The sequence below is a fragment of the Mobula hypostoma genome, chromosome 19 (genome assembly GCF_963921235.1).
Source record: "Mobula hypostoma chromosome 19, sMobHyp1.1, whole genome shotgun sequence".
Taxonomy (NCBI): Eukaryota; Metazoa; Chordata; class Chondrichthyes; order Myliobatiformes; family Myliobatidae; genus Mobula; species Mobula hypostoma.
The window spans coordinates 64,583,685-64,602,207 of NC_086115.1; positions in this window are offsets into that span (position 1 = coordinate 64,583,685).

Below are 18,523 nucleotides of genomic sequence, written 5' to 3' on the forward strand. Positions count from 1 at the left end.
GTCCACCATCGTCCATTGATGGTGTCGAGACTAGTGCGTGATTTAGATTTAAGTGAGGGAGAGTTGCGCAGCGTCAGCCTCACTCTCTCTTCCCAATTCCCATCTGGATCCAGTGGCAAGACAGTGTCGAGACGGCTGGAGATGGGACTAGATGCAGTGGATGACCAGGACGTCTTCTGTGTCTTGTCCTGCTCTACGCGTTCCACGATGCTTGCAAAGACCGCTTTCTTGACCGTTGGGCCTTCCATTGGTCTCGTCCACTCAATCCACCGGAGTCTGTCTTCACATGCTGGGATAGAAACTCCCTATCTCACCGAGGGTTTGAGACCCGTCGGCTACCCTCACCTGGTTTAGCCGGCTTGTGGAAGCTGTTGCTCGGGGTATGGCCGCTGTCGCATGCAAACAGCTGCAGGGAGCCACAGGTGAGAGCTGAGTGCCAGGTGGGGACCAAAGGTGGACTAACCGCCTTGAAAAGGACGCGACATGTTCCCCTACTAGAGGTGCTACCCCTCTCTGACACCCCATACACCCCATACCCTTGCATGCAAATCAAGATCAAGGTATTCTGATTTTGATAAAGTGAAGCATTTTCCAGCATGGTTTGGTTGAACCCCTCACTGGTTAGTGAGGATTACTCTAGGTCAAATGACAAAATGTTGGACTTATTTTCACCACATTGCTTCTCCATGCCTTGGCAGAGTATACCAGCCAAGCACTTCTGCAAAGTAAGGGATGTTTAAAGGGAAGAGAGATGTCAATGCACACCCTGATCGATTTCTGACCCCTGCTTATTGCAATTCCAAAGAGAAATCAATGGATCAAGATGAGGAAGCCCCAGACAGACAATTTTTGTGTAAGGAAATAAATATTTCATCTTGATTTGATCATCCAATGAATTGTAGGAAGCTACTTCTTGCTGTACAGTTATTGAATTGCTTTTTGTTTCTTCTTCCAATCCACTGATTATTAGATGCAACCACTGTATTCAAAAAATTAAACATCTGTAATCCAGCTTTTGATATCAGATTTTGTTTACTGAATGTTTTGGACATAAAATTCTTGATAAAAAAACTATGTTTAATTTGAGAATGAATTAGTAGCATATATTATGTGGCCCTATCATTGTTACTAAATAAAATCGGCAGTAACCCTAATATAGGTTCCTGACATGTTTAGTAGTTTTCTAGGCTGAAAGCTAATTCAAATTGAAATATAAAAATAATTATACATAATGGTACAAACAGAATACCCAATGGAGAAATGTTGAATACTGAATTTATTCCATTTGTGAGGAAGATCTTAATAACTCATCTATGAATCTTACTCTGGGGAATGATCAATTCTAACAGGCCCCCATTGAGTATCATACATTTATAATGTAACTGCACATTTACATCTGTTTTGAATTTGCAGCTATTTTCAGTAAATGTTTCAAAACGATGTATGGGGTGGGTGCTGGTTTTAGCATAAAACGTTATATCTAGCTTGATGTTTTTTTTGAAGAATGATTGTCTGTATGGTACTTGTCCCACAGGGTACCATCAGGATATGAAAGAACACACAATAGATTTTAAATCCACTTTGTCAGACTCTGTGTATGACCCCAGTAGAACAGCTGCCTAGACATTTTGGACAACTGGATCTTATATTAAGGAAATTATGTTAAATGGTAAATATCAGCTGTGTCAGATAACAAGCTATTTTTCATTTAACAGGCCAATTGGTGAATAATTGCACAAGAAAGATCTTTTCATACTTACTTTGACTTTAGATTTAAATAGTATACTTGGCTTGATCCTAAAACTGAGAGAAAAAAAGTATTCTGGATATTGAAATTCATTTATCTTATACTGATGGCCAAATATAAACCTTATTTATTTATTGAGATACAGCACAGAATACTGTAGGCCCTTCTGGCCCTTTGAGCCACGCTGCCCAGTAGCCCCCTGACAACCCTGAATTAGCCCTAACCTAATCACAGGACAATTCACAATACCCAATCAATCTATGAACCGGTATGTCTTTGGACTGTGGGAAGAAACCAGAGCACCCAGAGAAAACCCTCGTATTCCATGGGGAGGATGTACAGACGCCTGACAGATGACAGCTGAACTGAACACTGAATTCTGATGCCCTGAGCTATAATAGTGTCGTACTAATGGTTAGATTATGAAGACACGCAGTCCTCTTTTATTGTCATTTAGTAATGCATGCATTAAGAAATGATACAATATTTGCTCCGGTGTGATATCACAAAACACAGGACAGACCAAGACTGAAAAAACTAACAAAACCACATAATTATAACATATAGTTACAACAGTGCAACAATACCATAACTTGATGAACACGTACTGAGCACCATCTCTGTCCGAACGATTTGACCTCAATCTCGGTCGCCAACAGCAGGCAAAGCCGGGGATTTTGAGGCCTTCCCTCCGGAAGATTCCCGACCACGCAGTAACGACAGCAGTGAACAAGCGTTTCAGAAATTTCTCCAGATGTTCCTCTGTGCTTTCACATCTGTCTTCATCAAATCAGAATTGTCCACGGCCCCTATTTAACAGAAACGATATCATTTTTCACCGGAGGGCAGCGCACGCACGGCACGCTGCTCTCTCTCCTCCCGCCAATGCCATTGTACCTACGCCTTTCATCCTCGGTGATGAAGAGCAGTTGTTAGAATATCTCATCATCAACAACTTTCCCAAATTTATCTCCAGCATGCATATTCATAATTACTTTGGGCATCAAAGGTTTAGGAGGAGGAGGCTGGTGAATGGGGTTGAGAAGGAAAATAAATCAGCCATGATCAAATGGCGGAACAGACCCAATGGGACAAATAGCCTAATTCTGCTATTATACCATATGGTCTTATTTTGCCATTGAAATATATTTTCATTTTTAGAAAGAAAGCAACTTGCATTCATAAGGCACATTTCATGACCTCAAGATGCCCAGAAGCTATTGGATAAATTGAAGCTGAGTGACTGTTAAAATGTAGGAACCACAACATTTAATTGTTTACAGCATACTCCCACAAGCATTACTAATCTGCCATTATAATATTGATTGAAGCATGAATACCAGCCTGGATAGCTCTCCACTCAAAAATGTGCCATAGGATTTAGTGAGGACACAAGAGACTGCAGATGGTGGAACCTGGCGCAAAAAAAAATTGCTGGAAAAACTCGCTGGGTCAGACAGCATCTGTGGGAAATTGACAGTTGGCACTTCAGGTAGAGACCCTTCATCTGTAGAGTATTGAAGGAGTTGGAAGGAAGTAGCCAGTATAAGGAGTTGAGGAGATGGGATGGGACAAGGGTTGGCCAGTGATAGATAGATCCAGATGACAAGGGAAGAGCTGAAATAGGGACAGAGGCAGGAAGGTGATCAAGGTTGATGGGGAAGGATTGTCGAGCATGGAATCAAATAAATGGAGGTGTGGAAGGTGGATATAACTGAAAAGAACAACCAAAACCACAGTTTAACATCTTTTTTTAAAATAGGCATTTCTAACAGCACAAATCTTCCTCAGCCCTGCATTGGTATGCTCACCTAGAACTTTAATGCTCCAATCTCAGGAGCAGAATATTGACTCAGATTGCTATCAATCAGGGCACAAAAGACATGATTTAACAAGGGAATGTGTGTTCTAACCAAACTAAAGAAAAATTTCTGTCTACTATGGGGAAGCATTTCTTCACATCAGAAGGAACAATATGTCCATGTGTGATTCACAAAATGAACTCATGGTGAATCACCAAACCACTTTACACTGTATTCAATCAATGCAATGAAGACTGAGCACAACATGAAAAGAGTTTCTATCTACTGTGCTTCTGGCAAAAAAACAATTTCTTCTCAAAAGACTAAACAACATGTAAAATTGACTGTTGTTAGAAGGGTAGAGTAACATAGACAGGTTGCGTAATAGAGGGTAGAGTAAGAATAGACAGAGTGGTTTGAGTATCTCAGAAACTGCTGATCTCCTGGGATTTTCCCGCACTACAATCTTTAGAGTTTACAGAAAAATTGTATGAAAAACAAAAGACATTCAGTGAGCAGCAGTTCGGTGGGCAAAACTACCTTGTTAATGAGAGGAGGTCAGAGGAGAATGGCTAGACTGGTTGAAGTTGACTGGAAGGTGACAGTAACTCAAATAACCATGTGTTACTACAGTGGTTTGCAGAAAAGAATCTCTGTATGCACAACATATCACATCAAACCTTGCAGATAGTCGACAGCAGCAGAAGACAACACCTGGTTCCACTCCTATACATAATAAAGTGGCCACTGAGTGTACTTGCAGCTTAACCGCTACCATGATTCATTGTACAGTCCAGACATCAAGCAATTCATGCAACATAGACCAAGAATGCATATGTATTTTCACTTGTCTGCAACAAAGCCTATCAATTTGGATTAATTCTTGAAATCTCTCCACATATGTCTTGTACCTTTATTTAATAAAATGCCATTATAAGCAAAGCACTGGAATAAACTCAAGCCAAATATTAAAAGTCTTATATTTTTCTTACAAGAACTTAGAACATACAGTGCGAAATCAGTTATTTTCTCATTCATCATTAGATTCATTAATGGAAAATATCCCTCCATCTATTTGAGTGACATGATTTATTTATATTGGTACATTCTGTTAAGATTTAGTTCTCTGTTCAGTCCAACAATACCAGCAGATGCAAACTTCATGACTGGATTATAGAAAGGACAGGTTGAAGCATCAGTGACGTTAAGTAATATGGAAACAATTTTATAGGAGCAATCGAGTTGTAGGGAAAGGGGATTTTTTTTTAGCCAGGAGAACTATAGCAGTATTCTTTGACAGTTGAATCTTGCAAACTCAACTCCTCTTTATTGAAAAGCTTATTTATGCCAGGAACATTTTATAAAATTCCTGAACTTGCCCTACTCCTGTATTGAAAGTGTAAGGTTTTATTTTGCACTCAGAAAACCTGATCCCTACAATAAAGTGGACATTGAGCAGAAACATGGACTGCTACAGTATATCACTGCTGAATCTGAACATGCTCAAAAGAGACTGTTTTTATAACAATTAAAATGGTACAACAAAGTAGTTTTGATGTGCATGTAATTTGTCAGTGTTATGCTGCATCGTCTATCTTCCTGTATGAAAATGAGCAAGGTTACAAGGAGCTCACTCAAATTCAGATGTGCTAACTCTTTTAAAGTCCAGTCAAAGATAAAATTGGCAATTTTTCAATGGTGACACGATTATTTTTCTCTGTTTTCTTTTATCCTCATTAGGGTTTTAGGATTATTAGTGTCAGTTGTCATGTTCTATTTCGAACAATTGTATTTATGTCATAATGGCTTTCCCAAGGACTATGATCCAAAGCTCCTGGTTCAGGAAATAAAGATTGGATTTTGGATAAGTTGGATGATGTCAGAGACCCTTGATATCATTATCTGATGCTCTATTAGCCAAAGACTGTAACATACCTATGCTCAGGAAATAATGACTGGTGAATTTGAAACTTAGAAGGTTTCAGGATTTAAAGAAACTCAATGCCAACTATATTTTGGAGATTACAATGCACTTATTGTAGGATCTGTTTATAATCCAGCCCTCTGAATGTTTTCTTGCTTCATATGCATTTCCTATTGCATAAACCTGGTTTAGGATGTGTTAAATAGATTCATTTGGATACCTTCAGGACACATCTAGAAATCTGGAACAATTCAGCCTGAACAGACCTGACCACCACACATAACTGTTAAAGCTCATGTGGGCAGAATTCCTTTCCATTTCAAGGGCCAGGCTGAAGCTGAGGGATTTCCAGAGCCTTTAACTACTGCTCAGAACAGTGTTGGCAATTTAAATGCTTTTTAAATGCTGTTTAATTAGAGGGATGTGTCCTCGATGCTATGTAAATCCTGTGGATCATGGAAATAATATTTCTTCAATGCTTGTGCATTTCAGATATTTGCCTTCTGATTCAGCTCTGTTTATTAATCACGTGTACATCAAAGCATACAGTGAAACCTACCATCTGTGTTAATGACCAACACTACCCAAGGATGTGCCGGCCAGCCCATGTGTTTATTTTCAAAAGTTTAGAACAGAGATGAGGAGGAATTTCTTCAGCTAGAGTGTGGTGAATCTGTGAAATTCATTGCCACAGGTGCTGCCGAGGCCAAGTCATTGGGTAAAGCGGAGGCTTGTAAGTTCTTGGTTAGTCAGGGCATGAAAGGTTATGGGGAAAAGGCAGGAGAATGGGGTTGGGTGGAGATAATAAATCAGCCATGATGGAACAGCATCAGATTCAATGGGCCAAATGACCAAATTCTACCCCTATGTCTTTAGCCTTATGCTCTTCTGGTCTTTATTCAAAAGTTTACGTACTTTAAAAGATTATTTTGAATGTGACAAGACAAATCCATTTGGTGCTTTTTAGATTTTGTCCATAAAATGTCACAGTTTTTATAACTGCATGTGTTCACTCATACGCTAACATTAGTGTTGCTAATCAGTTGTGATAATCTATTATTTCTATTATTTATTATTTATCAATCTATTATTTTTACTTGAGTGAATCAACTGAGCGCATGGTTAGAAACATAGAATCCTAGAAAACCTACAGCACAATACAGGCCCTTCGGCCCACAAAGCTGTGCCGAATATGTTCTTACCTTAGAACTACATAGGCTTACCCATAGCCCTCTATTTTTCTAAGCTCCATGTATCCATCCAGGAGTCTCTTAAAAGACCCTATTGTTTCCACCTCCACCACTGCCGCTGGCAGCCCATTCCACGCACTCACCACTCTCTGCATAAAAAACTTACCCCTGACATCTCCTCTGTACTTACTTCCAAGCACCTTAAAACTATGCCCTCTCGTGTTGCCATTTCAGCCCTGGGAAAAAGCCTCTGACTATCCACACAATCAATGCCTCTCATTATCTTGTACACCTCTATTAGGTCACCTCTCATCCTCCGTCGCTCCAAGGAAAAAAGGCTGAGTTCACTCAACCTATTCTCATAAGTTATGCAGTTACTACTGAGACCACGTTTCCTATCAATTTTACAAAGTGTATGATATGATAGTGCTGATGTGTCATCTTGATGATAGCACAGTAACAATAAATCAACTATCACAACGTTGGACTTACTGTGCTGTAAGCCTGCTGGAATAGTGGTGCATGAAACCTGCATAATATGGTATGCTTTGAAAATCTTTGCAAAAATTTGAGACAATTTTACAACAGTGAAGAGTAATTCAAAAGAGCAGTAGTAATTTTAAACACAAAACAATCTGCAGATGCTGGAAATAGTAAATAGCTCCTATGCATGCAAATTATTTTTCTTTACACAGAAATAGAAACTGTTATGCAACAAGTACAAGTGCAGCCTAAAATGGAAATGTTAATCTTTTCTCAAAGTTCAAAGTCAATTTATTATCAAAGAATGTACTGTACTGTCTTGAGGTTCGTTTTCTTTCAGATATTTACAGGAAAGAGTACTGAAATGTTACGTTTATCCAGTTATGTTATATGGCTCAGAATGTTGGACAATATCTAGTAACATGGGAAACGAATTGAAGCAGCAGAAATGTGGTTTTTGAGGAGGATGCAAAGAATATCATGGACGAAACGAATATTTGACGAAGATGTCAGGAACAGAGCAAACACAAAAAGAGAAATAACGTATGAGATCATGAAAAAGCAACGTGACTTCATTGTACGTGTGATTAGGAAAGAGGAGTTAGAATGCACGGTAATTATGGGAAAGATTGAAGGGAAGAAAGCAAGAGGAAGACAAAGACAAATGATGATGGAGATAGTAGCCAGAGAACTGGAAATGAATACCAATGAATTGATCCACTTGGCCCGAAACAGGAGTGTGTGGGCCATGGCAGTCAAAGCTCACCTGATAACGATGATGATTTACAGAAAAAAATAGAATACAATAGAACTTAGATTATGAGAACACTCAGTCCTCTTTTATTGTCATTTAGAAATGCATACATGCATTAAGAAATGATACAATGTTTCTCCGGAGTGATTTCACAGAAAACAGGACAAACCAAAGACTAACACTGACAGAACCACATAATTATAACATATAGTTACAGCAGTGCAAAGCAATACCATAATTTGATGAAGAACAAACCATGGGCATGGTAAAAAAAAGTCTCATAGTCCCCGAGTCGATCGACTCCCGAGTCCCTGATAGCAGGCGACAAAAGGGAGAAACTTCCTGCCATAAACCTCCAGGCACCGTCAACTTGCCGATGCCTTGGAAGCAGCTGACCACAGCCAACACTGAGTCCGTCCGTCCGAAAACTTTGAGCCTCGGACCAGCCCCTCCGATACAGCCTCCCGAGCGCCTTCAACCTCACCCCAGCCACTGAAACAAGCAAAGCCGAGGATTCGGAGCCTTCTGCTCCGGAGATTCTGGTTACCACACAGTAGCAGCGGCAGTGAAGCAGGCATTTCAGAAGTTTTCCAGATGTTCCTCCGTACTCTCACGTCCATCTCCATCAAATTTATGAAAAGCTATACAGTGCAGAATAGGCCCCTCCTACCCTTCAAGCCAGCCAGCAACCCCCAATTTAACCCTAGCCTAGTCATGAGACAATTTACATTGACCAGTTAAGCAGCCGGTGCTCTGGACTGTGGGAGGAAACTGGAGCGCCTGGGGTGGACGTACAGACTGCTTACAGATGACTTGGAATTGAATTCTGAACTCCAAAGCCCCAAGCAGTAATAGCATTGCACAAACTGCTACTGTACTGTGGTGTAATGGGTAGATTTATCTGCTCACTCATGATGTGGCTGTGTCTGGAGTTGCTGGGTTTGACATATTGAGCAAACTAGGCTTATAGTCTCTAAAATTTAAAACAGTGCGAGGAAACCACATTGAAATTTTCGAACTTCTTTACAGGGCTTGACAGATTGGATGCAGGAAAGGTATTTAGACCATAAGACACAGAAACAGAATTAGGCCATTCAGCCCATCAAGTCTCCTTCGCTATTCCATCAAGGCTGAGTCCCTCTGCACATCTGATGTTTGAATTTTCTCCCCATTTAGATAATAGTCTGCACTTTTGTTCCTTTTACCAAACTGCATTATCATACACTTACCAACACTGTATTCCATCTGCCACTATTTTGTCTATGTTTCCAATTTGTCTGTCCTTCTGCAATCACATTGCTTCCTCAGCACTACCTACCCCTCCACCTATTGTCATGTTATCTCCAAACTTTGCCACAAGGCCATCAATTCCATTATCTAAATCACTGACAAACAATGTGAAAAATAGCACAACCAGTATCTGAGGAACACCACCTGTTACTGGTAGCTAATCAGAAAAGTCCCCCTTTATTCCCACTCGCAGCCTCCTGCCTGTCAGCCATTCCGCTATCCATGCCAGTATCTTTCCTGTAATGGCATAGGATTTTATCTTGTTAAGCAGCCTCATGTGTGGCACCTTATCAAATGCCTTCTGCAAATCCAAGTAAATGACATCCACTACCTCTCTTTTGTCCATCCGATTGTTACTTCCTCAAAGAACTCCAGCAGATTTGTCAGGCAAGATTTCCCTTCACAGAAACCATGTTGACTTCAATAGGTTTAACAGGTACATTTAATGTCAGAGAAATGCATACAATATACATCCTGAAACTCTTTGACTTATTTTATCATTAGTCTCCAAGTACCCCGAAACCTCATCCTTAATAATGGACTCCAGTATTTTCCCAACCACTGAGGTTAGGCTAACTGGCCTATAGTTTCCTGACATTTGCCTTCCTCCCTTCTTAAAGAGTGGAGTGATATTTGCAATTTTCTGGTCCTCTGCAACCTTGCCAGAAACAAGCGATTCTTGAAAGATCATGACCAATGCATCCATTATCTCTTCAGCAACCTCTCTCAGAACTCTGGGATGTAGTTCATTTGGTCCAGGTGACATACCCACCTTAAGACCTTTCAGTTTGCCTAGCATTATTTCCTTTGTATTAGCAATGGCACTCACCTCTGCTCCCTGACACTCATGGACCTCTGGCGCACTGCTAGTGTTCACAGAATCCCCTATCTGTCCCCCTAACTAAAGGGTCCCCTATTATTTCTACCATCCTTTTCAGTTCCCTACCCTTCTGAACCACAGGGCCAGACTCAGTGCCAAAGACCCAGCCACTGTTGCTTCCCCCAGGTGGGTCCCCTCCCCCTAACAGTACTCAAAATGGAGTACTTATTGTTGAGGAGGACAGCCACAGGGATGCTCTCCACTATCTGACATTCTCCCTTCCCTCTCCTGACAGTCACCCATTTATCAGTTTTCTGTAACTTTGGAGTTTCTACCTCCCTGTAGCTCCTGTCTATCACTGCTTTCTGCTTTCACTTTTCCAAACAACCCAAAGATCATCGAGCTGCAACTCCAGTTCCCTAAAATAGTCTCTGAGGAGCTGCATCTTAATGTACCTGGTGCAGATATGGCCATGGGGGCATCTGGAAGTCTCCTGGAAACCCCACACCCAGAACAGAACACTGGTGCTGCAGACACACTCTCTGTTCTTTCAAGAGTTAAATAAAAAAAGAAATGAGAAATAAACTTACTTTGCCTCTGCCTGTTCTCACCAAAGCATGTTGAGCCCAAGCCTTAGCATTCTGACTCAGGCCACTCCAACCATGACCGCTCTGCGAGAAGGTACCTCTCTTTTATGGAGATTGGGTTTTTCAGGCTGTGCTCCAGACCTGAGCGGGAATGCTTCTACTGTGTCTGCTCTGCTGTGCAATCAAAGCCTCCTGCTGAAAACTGGCAGCTGCGCTCCGGACCTGCATGGGAACGCTTCTACTGCGTTTACCCGCTGGGCAGAGCAGAGCAGAAGGTAGCTTTCTGGATATTAACTGAATCTTGGGGTCCAAGTTCATAGCTCCCTGAAAGGAGCTGCACATGTTGACAGGGTGGTTAAGAAGCCATATGGCCTGTTTATTATCAAGGTATTGAGTGCAAAGGTCAGGAAGTTATGTTGCAGCCTTATCAAAGTCTAGTTTGGCCATATATGGAGTATTGCATACAGTTCTGGTCACCCCAGCTTAGGAAGGATGTTGAGGCTTTGGAGAGGGTACAGAAGAACTTCAACAGGATGCTGCCTGGATTAGAGGCCATGTGCTATAATGAGAGGTTGGACAAACCTGGGTTGTTTTCTCTGGAGCTGTGGCGGGTGAGGGGAGATCTGACAGAGTTTATAAGATCATAGGTGACATAACTAGAGTAGAGAGACGGTATTTTTTCCCAGATTTGAAATTTCTAATACCAGAGGGCATGCATTGAACGTAAGAGGAGGTAAGTTCAAAGGGGATGTGAGGGGCAAGGTTTTTTACAGAGAGTGTTGGATGAGGCATTTGTGGTGAATGCACTGCCTGGGTGGTGGTGGAAGCAAATGCATTAGGGATTTTTAAGGGACGTTTAGGTAGGCACATGAATGTGAGAAAAATGGAAGGGAGGATATGGACGTTGTTTAGACAGAAGGGATTAGTTTAGATGGCCCTTTGATTACAAATTTAATTAGATTGACACAACATTGTGGACCGAAGGACCTACTTCTCTGCTGTACCGTTTTAGGTTCTATGTTCGATCTTTTGTGAATCAGTGAATGTAGGATTAGTGCAGGAAAATGATGTTGAAATAGAAGATAGGCCAGGCCTTTTGTCTGACCTATTTAACAGTTTTTGATAGTTTTAACTTTTTAAAAAGTTTAATTGGTGTTTAATAGTTTTCAAATATTTTTACATATATTTGAATGTCAACATGCAACCATATATTGATACTCAGAACCAGTGGGAGTTGTGTAATAAAAAGACATGAATGATAGGAATTAGAGGAAGTTATTTGTCTCTGTGATCATAGCTGGTCATTTATTTCAGTGGCACTTTCCTACATTCATCCTAAATCCTTAATATATTAAAAACTCTATCACCCTCTGCTTTGAATATACTCAACAACTGGACCTCCACAGCACTCATGGGCGGTTAATTCTAACCAGGAGTGACCACTCATTTTGAGATGACTGATGGTTGTAGGCACTGTAGTTAAGGGAGACATTAACTCCCTGTCCACCCAGTCAAACATCTTGTGAATTTCGCACATTCCAATGAGAACTACTCTCGTTTTTCCAAACCCAAGGGAGGACAGACTCTTTGAAATGATAACCCTCCATTCTAGAATTCAGATTTGGAGATCCAGATCTAAATAAGAGTGTGTTTCACAGGGGCCCTCCATATAACTGGAACAAGATGTCTCTCTCACTCAAAGCCTGCTGCAATAAAGAGCAGCATACTGTTTGTCTTCTTAATTGCTTGCTGAACCTGTATGTTAACTTTCAGTGATTCATGTGCAATGATTCCTAGGTTCATCTGAATACAAAATAAACTTTATTGGCTGTCAAAAATTATTGCAGCTGTTTTAAGGTAGTAAAAGCTATTCTGGTCCACCTATATAATGTCACATGAGACCGTACCTCCACATAGATCTCCATCATTTACAACTGCAGTGGGACAACAGCAAGTCAACATCCAAGTATTTGCAAAAGGTTAGTCTGTACACCATCATTTTACAATGCCCGTGATCACCGATTATGGTTCAATTCCGGTTGCTGCCTATAAGGAATTTGTATGTTATAGAGTCATAGAAAAGTCCAGCACAGAGACAGGCCTTTCAGCCCATCTAATCTGTACCAAACCATTTTAACTGCCTACTTCCAATGACCTGCACCGGGACAATAGCCCTCCATACCCCTACTATCCATGTACCTTAAACTTCTCTTAAATGCTGAAATCAAGCTTGCATGCACCACTTACGCAGGCAGTTCATTCCACACTCTCACAACCCTCTGAGTGGAGAAATTTTCCCCCATGTTCCCTTTAAGCTTTTCACCTTTCACCCTTAACCAGGACTTCTGGTTGTAGTCTCACTCAACCTCAGTGGAAAAAAGCCTGCTTGCATTTATAAATCTATTCCCCTCATAATTTTGTATACCTCTATCAAATGACTTCTTAATCTTCTACGTTATAAGGAATAAAATCCTAACCTATTCAATCTTTCCTTATAACTTAGTTCCTCCAGACCTGACAACATCCTTGTAAATTTTCTTTGTACTCTTTCAGCCTTATTTCCATTTTTCCTGTAGATAGGTGACCAAAACTGCACACAATACTCCAAATTAGACCTTGATTATTTGGACCAAATAACTTTGATTTATGAAGGTGAATGTGCCAAAAGCTTTCTTTATGTCCCTATATATCTGTGACACCACTTGAACTCGTTTAGAACCTGTATTCCCAGATCCCTTTGTTCTACAGCATTCCTCAGTACTGTACCGTTCACTGTGGAATACCTACCCTGGTTGGCCCTAATGAAGTGCAACACCTCGCACTTGTCTGCCTTAAATTCCATCTGCTACTTTTCAGCCCGCTTTTTCAGCTGGACCAGATCCCACAGCAAACCATGATAGTCTTCCTTGCTGTCCACAGCACCCCCATCTTGCAAATTTGCTGATTCAATTAACCACATTATCATCCGGATTGTTAATATAGATAAGCAACAACAATGGCCCCATTACTGATTCCTGTGGCACTCCACTAGTCAGAAGCCTCCAGTCAGAGAGGCAGCTATCTACTTCCACTCTCGGGCTTCTCCCTCAAAGGCAACGTCTAATCCAATTTTCTCCCTTCTTTTGAATGCCGAGCGACTGGACCTTCTTGATCAACCTCCCATGTGGGACCTTGTCAAGTGCCTTGCTGAACTGTGAGACTGCCTTGCCTTCATCCACTTTCCTGGTAACTTCCTACAAAAACTCTATAAGATTAGTTAGACATGACCTACCATGGACGAAGCCATGCTGACTATCCTTAATCAGTTCATGTCTACCAAATACGCATATATCCGGTCCCTTCGACTACCTTACAATAACTTTTCCACTACTGATGTTGGGCTCACCGGCTTATAATTCCGTGGTTTATTTTTAGGCAATTTGTTAAACAGCAGAACAACATTAACTATCCTATTATCCTTTGGTGCCTCACCTGTTGCTAATGATGATTTAAATATCTCTGCCAGGGCCCTGCAATTTCTGTACATGCCTCCCACAGGGTCCAAGGGAACACCTTGTCAGGCCATGGGGATTTATCCACCCTGATTTGCCTCAAGACAGCAAACAGCTCTTCTTCTGTGATCTGTATAAGGTCCATGAAGTTGATGCTGCTTTGCCTCACTTCCATAGACTCTGTGCCCTCTCATGAGTAAATACAGATGCAAAAAATCTCCTTGTGACCACATGGCTTTCCTCCGCATGCTCCGATTTCCTCACATGTGGTTAGGGTCAGTGAGTTGTGAGCTACATTGGATCGGACTGTGGCGACACTTGTGGTTGCCCAGCACAATCCTCGCTGACTTGTTTTGATGTAAAGACGCATTTCACTGCATGTTTTGATGTAGATGTAACAAATAATATTCATCTTTATCCTTTACCTTAGTAGTTCAGAAATTTACATAGTTTTGAATGTGTTTGGGAATTCCTTATCTGTTATGTTTTGTAACTTAAAAACATTAAACTAATTCAAACCAGGACATGGTAGTCCAAAACTCAGCTCTAACTGAGAGTTTATTTTAAGCAAGGTGCACAAGTACCACGTGGTAGTGTGATGACATATACAATTCACGTATTTATACATATAACCCATAGTGAATTATTTAAATGCTTAATCAAACTATACACACACACACACACACACATATATATATATACATATATACACACAGCTGTGTACATACATCTACTGATGCCTCTGGACACATCTTCAGTGATGTTCCTGGAATCATCGGGTGTTTCGGGTCTTTCAACATCATACACCCTCCTCCAGGTGACCCAGCCGGGGCTGATCAAACCCCAGCTTGTGTCCAGATGGCCAGCTACTTATGACTCCATGGCTCCCCTCTTTTGAGACACAGCTTTGAGTAATATATTTGAGTAATATAGATAGATAGATATACTTTATTAATCCCGAGGGAAATTTGGTTTCGTTACAGCCGCACCAACCAAGAATAGAGCGTAAATATAGCAATACAAAAAACCCCAACAATCAAACACCAAAATGCAAACTATGCCAGATGGAAGATAAGTCCAGGACCAGTCTATTGGCTCAGGGTGTCTGACCCTCCACAGGAGGAGCTGCGCGTTCCATGGCCACAGGCAGGAACGACCTCCCATGCCGCCAAGTGTTGTATCACGGTGGAATGTGGCCGAAGCCCAACAGTAAAAAGTTCAATATCCAGTCTGCAAACACGTTCCTCGATCGTAATATACCCCAGATTGCACCATCCTTTGTTAGCCAGAACAGTAAGCACCGAACTCCTTTACGCTTACCACTCTCAGTGCACTTCTGGTCAGCCAGAACGGTATTACCCACCAAACTCCTCTTCTCCAAAAGTCTCTGTCGTCTTGACCTGGTCCTCTTTCCTCGGCTTTGTGATCCCCCTCTGTGTGTTTTCCTCTGGATTTCAGCAGGGGATATACAAAATTATTCAAATATTACTAAAATATTAAATACACAACACTCCTCCCTGCTTTTCTGTAAACTCCAACTCAATATAGAATGCATCTCAACTCAATATAGATTGTATGTCAATTCAATAGAGAATGCATGTCAACCATATACACAGTAATACAACTGCTATATACAGACATCTACAGGATAGTAAATTTCTAATTGTCCCATTCAGGCCTAGAGATTGAATTGCTGTGGAGATTTTTTACTCTTTTGGGATAACGTCTTTCCTGACAAGGGGAATCATTGCTTGGCAGGAGAGACTTGTGGCTGTGAAACAATCCCAGGTTCTGGGGCCCCCTCCATGATGGTTGTAGGAGTTGACTCTGGGACTGCAAGAGGTGGTTCTGGCAGTGGTAGCCATCTTTCTTTTTCTTCTTCTAGTTTGTGCATCCTGATCTTGGGAACATGCATTTAGTTCATTGGAATATTCTCTTATTTATCCTTCTATTGCTCCCTTTATGATCTGGTTACCCTCCCCCACCCCCCTTTGGTTTCCTCATCCACAAAAAGATCTTCAGGACTTTCCACAGGGGCATCACCGAGAGCATCCTTACTGGCTGTGTCATCACTTGGTACGGGAACCGTATTACCCTCAATCGCAGGGCAGAGAATGGTGCGGACAGCCCAGCTCATCTGTGGATGTGAACTTTTCTCTATTCAGGACATTTATAGCAACAGGTACATAAAAAGGGCCTGGAGGATCATCAGGGACTCCAACGACCCCAACCACAAATTGTTTCAGTTGCTACCATCTGGCAAATGATACAGCAGCCTTAAGGCTAGGACAACAGGCACCAGGACAGCTTCTTTCCCTAGGCCATCAAATTTATCGATGCACATTGACATGATTGCCTGTCCGATTGTACAGTGATCTGATGGTACATACATGTATACAAAACAATTGTGTGTACAATTTTAGTGTTTGGGTAAAATCCCTCCACGTTTCCCTTCTATTGCATATACATTGCGAGGGAGAAGCAGCATAAAGATTTTTACTCCCTTGGATATAATAAATAAACAAACAAACAAACAAACAACCGTCATCTGACAAATCATCTGTTTTCATATTTCCATTGACTTTTGCCCTTCCATTCATCCAGCTGGGCTTTGGTCTTTGCATCTAGTTTTATAAGCAGTGTTTTGTCTCCTATTTGAAGTTCATACAGTAACCTTAATGCACACAGAGTAGATTCTGAGTCTTTATACTCACAAAAACTGAATGCTTGCAACTTTCCTGAAGCTCCTTGAACTCACTTCCAGTTTAAAACCAAGCCATATTTCAGAAGTACTGCCTGATTAATGTATCAGAAGCTTTCTCAGATATATTAACTACAAAAACAGTTGTAATCAGACCACTGCTTTTGTTACTGACACACTTCCTCTGCACAGTATGGGCGGGACCTTCCTCGGTCCAATATGCTTTCCAACCAGAGGCACAGACGTTGGCACAACATTGTTTGTCCTCTCGGGCAATGGTTCATGGTGTTCGGTCTGAAGACAGTTGTGGTATCATTCAGTCCCTTGCTTAATTTGCTTTCATATGCCTTTATTACAGGGGATGTGGTATGCAAATTACAAATAGATCTCCAATCAAGTTGTAGTGTTCTCAGCCAATCACATCCCCACAATACTGGTCCTCCTCCTTTTACCACCTAAAAGCTTAATTTGGTTTGTTGGTTATTGTACAAGCATAATTCCCACAGGAGTTATCTTTTCTCCAGTATAGGTTCTTAGTTGGATATCTGCAGGCTTCAGTTTGGTATCTTTGAAATGCCATTCAAACTCATTTTGTGGAATGACTTAAACAGTTGAGCCAGTGACCAATTCCATTTTAATTAATTTGCTGTTTATTTCTGGCATAAGCCATATTGCTTGTCTCTTGTTAGTTTTCACACTGTAAATTACAAGGCCACACAATCCTGTGTCACTCTCCTCATTATCAGATTCCTCATCAACAACATGCAGATAACCCCACCTCGGTTACTCAGACCACATCTCTGTTATGCTAAATCCAGCATACAGACCACTCATCAGGCGCTCCAGACCAGTTCAGAAGCAGGTGAAAGCCGGGCCAGCAGGAGCCATCTCTGCTCTTCAAGGCTGCTTTGAGCAGACTGACCGGCACATGTTCAGGGAGGCTGCAACCGATGGCGACTCTACCAACTTAGAGGAGTACACGGCATCAGTGACTAGTTACATCAGCAAGTGTATCGATGACGTCACTGTGGCCAAGACCATCACTACACGCGCTAACCAGAAGCCATGGATGACCACGGAGGTGCTGAGGACCTGTGACTCTGCCTTCAGAGCAGGTGACAAGGCAGCCCTAACAACAGCGAGGGCCAAACTGTCCCGGGCCATCAGAGAGGCAAAGCGTGCACATGCCCAGCGAATCCACAGCCACTTCCAGGACAGCGGTGACACTCAGCGCATGTGGAAGGGCATTCAGGACATCACCAACTACAGGACAATACCACCTGCCTGTGCTGCTGATGCCTCCCTCCCAGATGTGCTGAACAACTTCTACGCTCGGTTTGAGGTGGAAAATGACGTGGTGGCGAGGAAGACCACCCCTCCTCCCAATGACCAGGTGCTGTGTCTTACTGTGGCCGATGTGAGGAGATCCCCATGCAGGGTCAACCCACGGAAGGCTGCTGGACCAGACAATATTCCTGGCAGAGTGCTTAGAGAATGAGCAGACCAGCTAGCAGATATTCTCACTGACATCTTCAACATCTCCCTGAGTAGCGCCATCATTCCAACGTGCTTCAAGGCCGCCACCATCGTCCCCATGCTGAAGAGGTCTTCAGTGTCATGCCACAATGATTACCGTCGCGTTGCACTCACATCCATCATCATGAAGTGTTTTGAGAGGCTTGTCATGAGACACATCAAGACCCTGCTGCCCCCCTCACTGGACTCCCTGCAGTT